General features: G+C 41.1%; 1 long non-coding RNA gene across 2 annotated transcripts in view; it reads left to right on the plus strand.

Moving 5' to 3' along the window:
- The window catches only part of LOC122563118 (uncharacterized), a 164,721-nt gene extending 158,824 nt beyond the window's left edge, over window positions 1-5,897 (plus strand). For both annotated transcript variants that reach the window (XR_015750984.1, XR_015750983.1), the window contains 2 exons: window positions 2,956-3,029; window positions 5,442-5,897. This is a non-coding gene — a long non-coding RNA (uncharacterized LOC122563118). The remainder of the gene's footprint in view (window positions 1-2,955; window positions 3,030-5,441) is intronic.
- The last annotated feature ends 5,697 nt before the right edge of the window (window positions 5,898-11,594 follow it).

The raw sequence follows: 11,594 nt of genomic DNA on the forward strand, positions 1-11,594 counted from the left end.
TAGCAGTGGGAAATCTGTTAAAGTTATTGAATTGCTAACAATCTAAGAAAGCCCTGCCTCTTCCGTGTATCAGTCTCTTACAAGTTCAAACCCAGCAGTACTTTACACAAAGAATTGCATTGCATGATTTCTCAATCTCCTTGTCTATTATATGTTGTAAAAGACATTTTTCACATTCTCTTAGTTATTGTTGTAGCTAAGATGATTGTTCCAGCCATTAACCCTTTGAATGATCCGTCCTTCATGTTGATGATAAAATGAATGGCTCAGTTCATACATCTGGGAGGTCATTATGTCTTCAAAATGTCTGACTCTATCCCAAGGATGTGTTTGTTATCTGGCTATTACAAAATGCTGGCATCTAGTTTCAACAATCTTAGGTTTCAGTTAATGTTCTTTGATTTAGTTGGAAAATGCTTTTCTTAAAAGAGCTGCCCATGTGGAAAGTTGATGAAATTCATACTTTGCATGGCACAGTTTTGGAACAGACAGCTAATATCTGTTGAGTGACTCCCTGAAGAAATCCAACAAAACTGAACAAAGACTGGGTAAATACTCAAGCTTCAGGACTTTGCTGTAGGTTAGCCTGACAAGCTCGTTTTTCTTTGAAGCCTTACTTTTCCTTCTTCCTGTTCAACTCCAAAAGCCTTCCGAAACATATTTGAGAGTCACAACTAATGAGGCAAGCAATCTAAAATAGGCTAGAAGCTTCTGGAAGTACAACAAATCATGACGTCTCCTTTTAATTATTCAACTGATGCTTAAGTCTTCATCTCAATTAGGCTTCAGGCCTAGTTATTCAGGCACTGGTATAATCTCTTAATCTAATTCAGGAAGAAATCTAATTTTTAGCTCTGGTTGAGCATGGTGAATCAGTTATCCTTGAGACTTTAAAACCTAATAAAATCCTTAAGTTAGCTCCATGTGGCACTAATTTGGTCATCTGACTCAAAAAGGGCCTAAGGATAGACATTTTCTGAAACGTTAAGAAAGATCATACTGTTTTCATTTAACATTATGATTGGGAGACATTCAGAAGGATTTCCAGAATAAATTGCAGACTGTCCAAAAAGCTTTTTTTCTTATCTCTGCAAATGATCTTGGAGATGGGGGGGGGAAGAAGACATTCTTAAGGCTTCTGTGCCTGTCTCTATTAAGAAGTCAGAGCAACACCACGTGCACAAATGCTGCTCCTTTTCAAAGCACTGCACAGAAATCTGCAAGATATTTCTGTGGCGGCAATTGTTATGTTCTCTTTATAATTGCACATCATCAAACTAATGGTTTTTTTGGCAAAATAAATCCACAGCAGAATTTACATCTTCCCACTGGAGGCTTTGCTCACGCAGACAGCTACTGACCAATCTAATTGCCGGAAACTCTATTGTGCCAGCAGTAGCCAGGACAGGGAATACAAGCAATCCGCAGTATTTACGTCCTGGAGTCCATGACCACATTCATGGTGTCTTACATGGGAGGGAAACTGCACCTTGGGTTGGTTTAGAGGATATTTCAGGGATGGCACAGTGGTGGCATAGTGTATTGTGGGAATGCAGTATTAGAAGGTGAGGGTGGTTGGAATGGCAGTAAGGTTGGATGGAGATTGAGGGGGATAAGGAGCGAGTTTTAAGGAACTTTCAAATGCTATTGGAAGCTATACACCATATTGATGTAGAAGCTATGGGGAGTGCAGACACCCAGTGGTCAGAACTTTAGGGGGCTGTACCTGATGCAGGATGGCATCTCTTGAGGGAGCTACACCCTCCATCCATCACATCCAAGGTGACCTGCTGGTATCACTCGCTGCCTTTGAACTTCTCCTGCTAGTTTCAAAATTGAGTCTGGGCAGGAATGGTCCTTAAGTGGTCAATTATAATGGCCTCAATTTGGGCTTGAGAAGGTCATGCTAGGCCTTGCCTACCTCAATGTAAAACCTAGCCTACCCAAGGTTAATTTGTACGTGGGTTAAGGTGACTGGCAGAGAGATGGGAGGCCACCAGGAGAATTTACAGGTAGCAGCAGCCTCATACCTTTCATCCCACAATCCCTATTCCTTCCCAGTGAATGTACAGGTGGGGGATTGTGAAATTCTGCTCCTGGAGCAAGATTCTATGATTAAGAATCTCTGAACTCTTTGCAGTTCCAGTCCTAACTACTGCTGCCATTTGCATTACTTGGACTATAGAGCCGCCAGATAATCAGATTGACTGCCAGTTCTCTGAGGCAGCTCTCCGAGTGAAGGGCAAAGATTTTGTCTCCAGCCGGGATGTACTCTCCTGGACTGTTAAATACCGTGGAGCTGTGTGATTGGCAGGGGCATCTACCCACTGCTTTTTGTTACTGGGAGGCCTCACCATCCAAAATATTGCCCAACATCACACTATACATTGCATTGAGTTTTGCTTTATTTTTGTTCCTCTCTTTCTATTTCCTACCGAACTGCAGAAATCATCGTCAGTCAGAGAGTGGAAATGTGAAGTGGCAGTGAGGTTCTATCACTGCTTCAGAAAACTATTTCTAGCAATAAGTGTAACTTCTTCATATCACAAAGACTGAAAAAGTTGTCTGAGAGACAGTTTGTTCTCAGCATCTGACATGACTGACATTTATTACACATTCCCTAGGTGCATTGGAGAAGGTCTTGCGAATCCTTCTTCTCGTCCCACTGCATTGTGGGTGGTGAAGGTGCTCCAAGCAATTTAGATGCTTTTTGGGTTTTGACTCACCAATCAATGAAGGCTATTCCTACAAAGGGAAACACAACAGACACATCTGGACGCACACTTTCTGGGACATTGCCCTGAGGCTCCAAACATCTGTGAAGCTACACTGCTAGATTCAGTTTAAACTTTAAAGAGCATTTTATTGATTTATGTCATGTTTAGCTATGTACAATGCTCTGGCATGCCTTTTGTGTTCTCTTTATTCCTGTTTTTATTTCCATTTCTCTTGAAGATTAACCCCATGCTGCACAACATATTTCTCTGCTTCCTGTGGCCCATCAAACTGAAGACCTGCATTCATACATGGTAAGCAAAAAGAAATTCTAGGATAATAGGAGTAAATTGGAGTATTGCAATCATTATTTTCAATGTCATTTGGCTGCATTCCAGTTTACTGCAAAATTAATTTCCTTAAAATACTGACTTAATTTATTAAAATCAAATGGCTTTCCATTTTGATATTATGATAGCATTACTAGTTTCTATCATGCTGTTCGTTCCTACTCATCATCAAGGAGGAATTAACTGCCTAAGCCTTTGCCTCACAGTGAGGCCGATCAGGATGTTAATTTTCCAAAGTGCAACCTAGAAACGTCAACATTGTAAATTTGCATTTATATAACACAATGATAAATCTGCCCACCTGCTAAGACTGGGACATAGAGAAGGTCCTTATCCCCAACCATCTGGGTTTTGACTTCAGTTCTTGGTAGAAATGGGACAGTGCTCTGCCAAAGTCAGGAGATTGTCTCTGTGGTCAGTTGGCCAAACAGACAAAATTTTCCACTTCTGGAGAATGGGCCCCATGCTTTAAGAGACAAACAGCTGCACATAATGAAACGTGAAAATTTTGATTTACAAAATTAAAAATATCAATTACATTCTATTCATTTTCTGCAACAGACCATTTCCTTTTTGTCTCTGCCGTTCTGCTATTACAGGATTCATTCTGCACGCACAGTCACAGCTCTGGAAACCCAGTCTGACTGGCCGCTATCATAAATTGCACCTGTATGTGTGTGCCTGGAATTACAATCGTCTCAATGGATATCTGATTAAAGCAATATGCAGGGTTATGAAAGCAATGTAAAATCCTTCATGAACCCACCACATCTGCCTTCATCTCCTGCCAGATTGCAGAGCACAGTAATCCGGTTTATCCCAATAGATTGACAGAAAACAGATCAATAAAGCCATAATTAAATCATTTCACTTCAACAGAAATGGTCATGAAAATCAAAATGCATTCAACGGCACTGTCAATTATTCAATATACAGGAGCTGCACTGTGAAAATGATGAGTCATTGACTGGATCACATGGAGGTGAAAATTGTTCAGCAATCCCCATGGTTGGAAATGAATTACACAGCAGCTGCGTATGCATCGTTATCCATAATTTTATCAGCTTGTGTGTATTAAGGGTACAAACAACACAACTAATTCTAACAGGAAAGGTTGAACAGAATTCAGTATCCTTAGAGGTTCAGTCATTTGAGATTACTTTTCATGATTTAAAATGATGTGCAAATGAGGGAAGGGCGATTTGAGGAAAATGTATTATTTGTGCAGTGTGTTGTTTGGATATGGAATACACTGCCTGGAAATGTGGTGGAGGCAGGTTCAATTGAGGCATTCATGATTGCTTTTGCATAGTAATGGTGCACATGGATATTTGGGAAAAGGCAGAAGATTGGTATTGGGTAATGGAGCCCAGGCAGGCACAATAGTCTAAATGTGCTGAAGTGATTCTGTGAAGATATGGATTAGTAACCTGCAAACCTAAGTTCAGTATATTATTTGTTTGGCTCTCAACCTGCCATTTTGGATTTCCCAGGTATAGTAATGTTATCTCTTAAACAAACACAACCAGTTGTCGACTTTAACTGTATGAAGTATACAGTCTACTCCTCACTCGTGTTACTTAAAGGTATCAGTATGGAATGTTTGGATGAAGTTCATATTTTTCTTTTGAAACTGTAGAGTTAGTGGAAGTACTGTATGCTGTGTTGTTAGAGGAGCTCATCACAAGTTGTGTGACTCAGAATGGAATGGTTCTGGAGCTTTGAGTTTCGTTGAGTGATCTTATCCAAATGAAGCCAATTATTTTGCTGTACACAGCGAAATAGTGCTGGTCATGCCTGCAATCCCCAATACTGCCCAGACAGAGATAGCAACCCCCAAAGAAGAGCACAAACAGGTCAGTGCAGCGTTGTACATTACTGTTGCTGGCAAGCTAATGATTATTGCAATTAATTTCCAAGGTAATGTTGTTTTTTCAGCAAGAAGTAATGGATCATTAAGATGGCAGATGCAGTGTTAATTTCATTTTTATCACTGATGTATTGTAAATCAGTGAGCCTGAATGACTAAATAATCTCACCTAAAGTTTGTAGTTAATCCTCATCAGTGTTGTCTTTGAATCTTATGTGTAGCATACTCAGTACTGGTTTTATGTACAGGTAAAACTGGTAGCTGGTATTAAAATACCACAGGGAGTAAAAGGAATAATGCATGTGACCAAAGGACAAATTCATTATTCATCAAGCCATTGGCTATTGGAATCTTGGTGCCTGACAAACTGAAGGGGAACCAATTTTATTGGAGGCGACCTAGAGGATGCAATTGTTCTCAGCAGGTGCTTAGCTTGGAGGCCTCCTGGCACTGGTTGTGAACTCCTTGATGGATTTCATGCTTACCTTTGTCCTCTTTCTTCACAGCATAATTCACCAAACATTTCCAGACTGAAGAGGAAATGTGCATAAAAGAACTTGAAAAAATTCATAATATCCAAGAAAATCAAGACCACAATGAACGACAAAAATGCCATGAATCGTGCAACGTGGAAGTTTAAATTATACTTAAGTCATTTATTTTCAATAGCTGCGTCCATTTAACTTGTTCGCAGTTTAACTGTGTTTATTTATTCATCTTGTGGTTGGTTTCTGCCTGTACTTTAGCTGCATTGAAGTGCTTTGATTGTGAAATTTTCCATATTTAACTGATTGGGAGGCAAATCATCCTCTCTGTAATGTATGTAATGTACAGTTTGTATTGTGAGAGCTGTATTTAACATTTTGCCTGTATGGCTATGTTAACTTTTTGGTTTCCAGACTGTTTATTTGCCTTTTGCTTTGTGTATTTTTTGTGTTTATATGCCTGAAAATAAAATTGGAAACTTACAGAACAGTCCATTCATGACTGATCCTCAGCATTCACAGACATAGCGTATTTTTCTTTTATTTATTATGTGAATGAAGTGGGTGATTTAATTTTCTAGATGTCCCCTTTTCAAGTGTTCAATATGCATTTGCATGGTAACTTTGCCTATATTTTAAGGGATTATCCCTTGATCTGTCCAGTAAAATGCAAAAGTATCATAGAATACCTATGGTGTGGAAGCAGGCCATTCAGCCCATTGAGTCCACTCTACCCGTGTAAACCTGCATTTCCCACACCTAATCCACATAATCTACACATCCCTGGACACTATGGGCAATTTAGCATGGCCAATCCACTTAACCTATCTTTTGTCCCATATTTTCCTATATTTATAACAAATAGATTCTGGTAGTCTCCAGGGTTTGAGTCATTCAAGTGGGGCTGTGAGAGAGTGAGCCAGCCAACAGAGAAATGATAATATTGTGACTCAGCAAGATAAGCTGTAAGTTTTAGTTGAAAACTCTAGCCCCTGCTTTATGATCTTAAGAATCCTCCTACTTTCTAAACTCCGACCACTGCTCTCATTGTCACTGAAACCCCCTCTACACCCCAACACCAACCTGATCCCAAAGTTGAATCCCACCTTGTTAAGTTTTTTAAGAGTTGGTCATCATGGATACAGAACTGGCTCAAAGTTAGAAGACAGAGGGTGGCGGTGGAGGGTTGTTTTTCAGACTGGAGGCCTGTGACTAATAGAGTGCCACAAGGATCGGGTCCACTGCTTTTCGTCATTTATATAAATGATTTGGATACGAGTATAAGAGGTATGTTAGTAAGTTTGCAGATGACACCAAAATTGGAGGTGTGGTGAACAGCGAAGAAGGTTACCTCAGATTAAAACAGGATGTTGATCAGATGGGCCAATGGGCTGAGAAGTGGCAGATGGAGTTTAATTCAGATAAATATGAGGTACTACGTTTTGGAAAAGCAAATCTTAATAGCACTTATGCATTTAATAGTAAGGTCCTAGGGAGTGTTGCTGAACAAAGAGACCTTGGAGTGCAGGTTCATAGCTCCTTGAAAGTAGAGTTGCAGGTAGATAGGATAGTGAAGAAGATGTTTGGTATGCATTACTTTATTGGTCAGAGTATTGAGTACAGGGGTTAGGAAGTCATGTTGCGGCTGTACAGGCCATTGGTTAGGCCACTGTTGGAATATTGCGTGCAATTCTGGTCTCCTTCCTGTCGGAAAGATGTTGTGAAACTTGAAAGGGTTCAGAAACGATTTACAAGGATGTTGCCAGGGTTGGAGGATTTAAGCTATTGGGAGAGGCTGAACAGGCTGGGGCTGTTTTCCCTGGAGAGTCGGGGGCTAAGAGGTGACCTTATAGAGTTTTACAAAATTATGAGGGGCATGGATAGGGTAAATAGACAAAATCTTTTCTCTGGGATTGGGGAGTCCTAACTAGAGGGCATAGGTTTAGGGTGAGAGGGGAAGATATAAAAAAGATCTAAGGGGCAACGTTTTCACACAGAGGATGGCACGTGTATGGAATGAACTGCCAGAGGAAGTGGTGGAGGCTGGTACAATTGCAACATTTAAGAGGCATTTGGAAGGGTATATGAATAGGAAGGGTTTGGAGGGATATGGGCCGGGTACTGGCAGGTGGGACTAGATTGGGTTGGGATATCTGGTCGGCATGGACGGGTTGGATCGAAGGGTCTGTTTCCGTGCTGTACATCTCTATGACTATGACTCTATGTGTAGTTGACCTTGAATGGAATGAGTTGGGCCAGTCAATTTAACTGAAGGTAAACTGGTCACAATTTGAAAATTCTCAACCGGAAACCAATTTAACTGCCCAGCCAGAAGCTATTTAACTGGTCAAGTGAAACCAGTTCCACTGAATCCCTTACTTCAGTTTCCATTAAGAACTTGTTGCAGTTCACCTGTTGAGAACGGGTTTAGATTCTTTTGAAATCCTTGAACTGGTTTTGTTCATGGGTCTGTAATTACAGTCTCTTTTTTAAGGCTACAGCAAGATGGGAGATGAAGTACAGGAATAAGAGGAGAAACTGGAAGCTGTGTGCAGATAAAGGAGGAGGAAGAGGTCTTTTAACACAGGGTCATATTCATCTCGGATATTCATCACCTTCATCACAGCTTGAATCAATATCTGAGATGGCTAAGTTTTACCAGCATTGGCAGCACTGATGTATGAAGAGAACCTGGATTGGTTAGGCCTATAATTAACTGAAATTTAGGAGACTAAAGGGGGATCACATAGAAATCTATAAAATTCTAACAAGACTACGCATGGTAAACACACTCTAAATGATGTTCCTAATGGCTGGGAAGTTCAGAACCAAGGGTCACAGTTTAAGGATATGGGGTAGGCTAGTTAGGACTGAGATGAGGAGAAATTTCTTCACCTAGAGAGTGGTGAATCTATGGAATTCACTGCCATAGAAAGCTGTGAGGGACATAATATTGAAAGTTTTCAAGAAGGAAGTAGTTATAATTCTTTTGGGTAAAGGGATCAAAGGGACAAAGCAGGCGTAGGATACTGAATTGAATGATCAGTCATGACTATATGGAATGGTGGAAAAGGCCCACATGATCCATTGATCTACTCCTGGTCCTATTTGCTATAGTTCCCCGGGAGCTGGCCATTGAATTGCACCACAACAACCAATGGGATTTTTGGAGAAGGATAAGGACGGCTTTGCCACAGTGACCGTGGATGTCGCCTTCTAAACATCAGCATGCACTGGACTGCAGCCTGTGTCATTTTTGACAAGAAAGCTATTCTACTCACCCTGACCATGCTGTAGCCTGTTGGATTCACTGCACTGTAATTTGCCAGCTATACATGAGGATGTGTTGGGGTAGGCGTGGAACTCTGTAAAGTGTTGAGTAAGGTATCCGGAGCAGATAATTGTGCCCACAGCTTTCCCTCCACAATATCATCAGTGATGAGGAAAGTGGCAGATGACTTCCACCCAGAGCTCAATTGAACCACCAAAGTGGCTTTCTAAGTGTTTCTGTCTATTTCCATGAAGACTGAGCCAATGGTAAGGTGTTGGTGAAGCAGAGTTCTCCAACACTGAGTGATAAATGTAAAGTCCAGCAAGTAATGGTTTACACTCGCATGCTTATCAAACCATAAAAGGTTGTCTTGGTGGTGATGAGCATTCCTACTGCAGCAGTGACACTTGCCTGAAAGTTATTTCTGAAAATTTCCCACTTTTTTGGAATTGACATTCCTCACCATGAATGGCAGCATCTTCTTTAGCCTTTCTAAGGCTTTCCTGAAGTGTGTTGCCCAGAGTTGTCCACATTATTCCAGCTGCTGCCATAGAGTCATAGAATGACACAGCACAGAAACAGACCCTTTGGTCCAATTCGTCCACGCTGACCAGCCATCCAAATCTGACGTAGTCCCATTTGCCAGCACCCGGCCCATATCTCTCTAAACCCTTCCTATTCATATACCCATCTAAAAGAATTATAAATGTTGTAATTGTACCAGCCTCCACTACTCCCTCTGGCAGCTCATTCCATACACACACCACCCTCTGCATGAAAACATTGCCCCTTAGGTCCCTTTTAGATGTTTCCCCTCTCACCCTAAACTTATGCCCTCTAGTTCTGGACTCATCCACCCTAGGGAAAAGGGTGAACCTTATGTCTATTCACCCTATCCATACCTCTCATGCTTTTATAAACCTCTATAAGGTCATCCCTCAGCCTTCAAGACTCCAAGGGAAAAAAACCCAGCCTATTCAGCCTGTTCCCATAGCTCAAAGCCTCCAAACCTGGCAATATCCTTTAAATCTTTTCTGCACATTTCAAGTTTAACAATAAACTCAATGCAATATTCCAAAAGTGGCCTCACCAATGTTCAGTACAGCCGCAACATGACCTCCCAACTCCTACACTAAATGTTCTGACCAATGAAAGCAAATCCAATCAGTGCTTTAGAAATTTCTAGCTTTGAGTGCTTTGTGTAACATCACAGTCACACAGTCAGCAATTACGAAGTTTGGATACTTTATTAATATAAACAGGTGTGGCAAATAATATATTTTTATGTGATGACTGTAAGGATGAATTTAATGATGAATACTAGAACCCTAGTCGAACTCTTGGTTGTTAAATATAGCACATCAGTCTGCTAGCATCAGTCTTAACATAGTGCAAGTGAGGCATCTGCCTCTCTGGCACAGGAAGTTCCATCAATCAGAGCTGTCAGTCAATCAGATTGGAGGAAATAATGGCTAATGCTGGAACTACAGATAGTCTTGAGAAGAAGGAAGATATCTCTTAGATCTAAGGTGTTCCTAGGGAGTCTGGTTAGGGGATTTAGGACTGCTAGGGAGAAGAATTGGGTGTGGGGTAGGGTGAGAGAGGATATTAGAGGCTGGAGGGTGGAGGCAGACAGACCAGTGTCAACTTGGTTAGGCAGGGTTGGCCATGATGGGCTTCCCCCTGTAACAACAACCCCCCTACCACCTCCCCCCGCGCCCCCCCCCCCCTCCAATACTCACCACCTTGCTTCCCAGCTTTGAGTCCAAGCTGTCAAAGTTATGAGCTGGCCACTTTTTAACCGTTTTCCCCTACATCCAGTATTGTTGTGGAGGAGGTGAAAAGAGGCCCTTAAGTGGACATAAGTGAGGTCTGTCTAAAACCCGGTCACTGTGGTTTGATGAGAGTTGTGGTCCAGTTGTGGTAAGGAGAGATAGTACTATAAACAGTAAAGATTTGGAACACGCTGCCAGCACCAACCCAAATGGCGAATTCCTGCTCCCGTAAAATGGGGGACAGTGCAAGGAGTGGGCTGAAGGGTGATGGGCTGGCCACCTGCTTTAGTTTTATGATCCCCCTTCCCCCCTTCATCATAGATGGCAGAAAAAAATCACCCCTTTATATGTTTCCTGGTGTGAAGTATCTAAAAGAATTAGTGCACTGTAAGGCCAAAGTTAGACAACTAAAATACACAGCATGAGCTTTTCTCCTGTACAGAAGCTGATGGAGAGTTATATTTTAATTTGCTTGTATTCATAATTGGCTGTTGAGATAAATAGTCACAAGAGCATTCTGAATTCAATTGAAGGGGTTTAGGATTGAATGACTTCCCATGAGTTTAATAGTGTTCCTGGCTTATTGCTGAAGCCACAGAGCATATTTTCTGATTTTTTTTTTGTGAATTATGGTTCATTTCCCCCATTTCATGAGTTTTATGTGAACCAAAAATCCAAATGGCAGGAGTGCCAACTTTTGATGCAGATGAACTCAGTCAATACAAGTTGTTCAGTGGTAATGAAAGTAAATTGGCTAGACACAGGACACCCTGCCTGAAGCAATGTTTTCACTTCTCAACCAGCAATATTGCTATTTAATCAGTATCAATGACAAGTGCCTCATCCATCCAGGGTGGAGTTTGAACTTTTTATTCATAGTGACAGACTAAAAATTGAGAAAATCCTGATTCACCCATTGGATTCGATCCTGCCAGTAAGTGTGTTGCGAATCTGTAATGTTTATGTAATGTCTCTCCTTGACTGTATCACAACTCCTATCAAATCACAAAGATAAGCACTGCATATCTCAAATGGAAAAAAAGGAGCTGTCAGAATTCTTCAGTATTCAGGTGTTAAAAAGTACAATAAAACCTTATTCATAGATTTATGCCTGTTTTATTTATATTA

The sequence above is a fragment of the Chiloscyllium plagiosum genome, unplaced genomic scaffold, assembly GCF_037043375.1.
Source record: "Chiloscyllium plagiosum isolate Xiang-an unplaced genomic scaffold, Cpla_swu_hap1 HiC_scaffold_26, whole genome shotgun sequence".
Lineage (NCBI taxonomy): Eukaryota > Metazoa > Chordata > Chondrichthyes > Orectolobiformes > Hemiscylliidae > Chiloscyllium > Chiloscyllium plagiosum.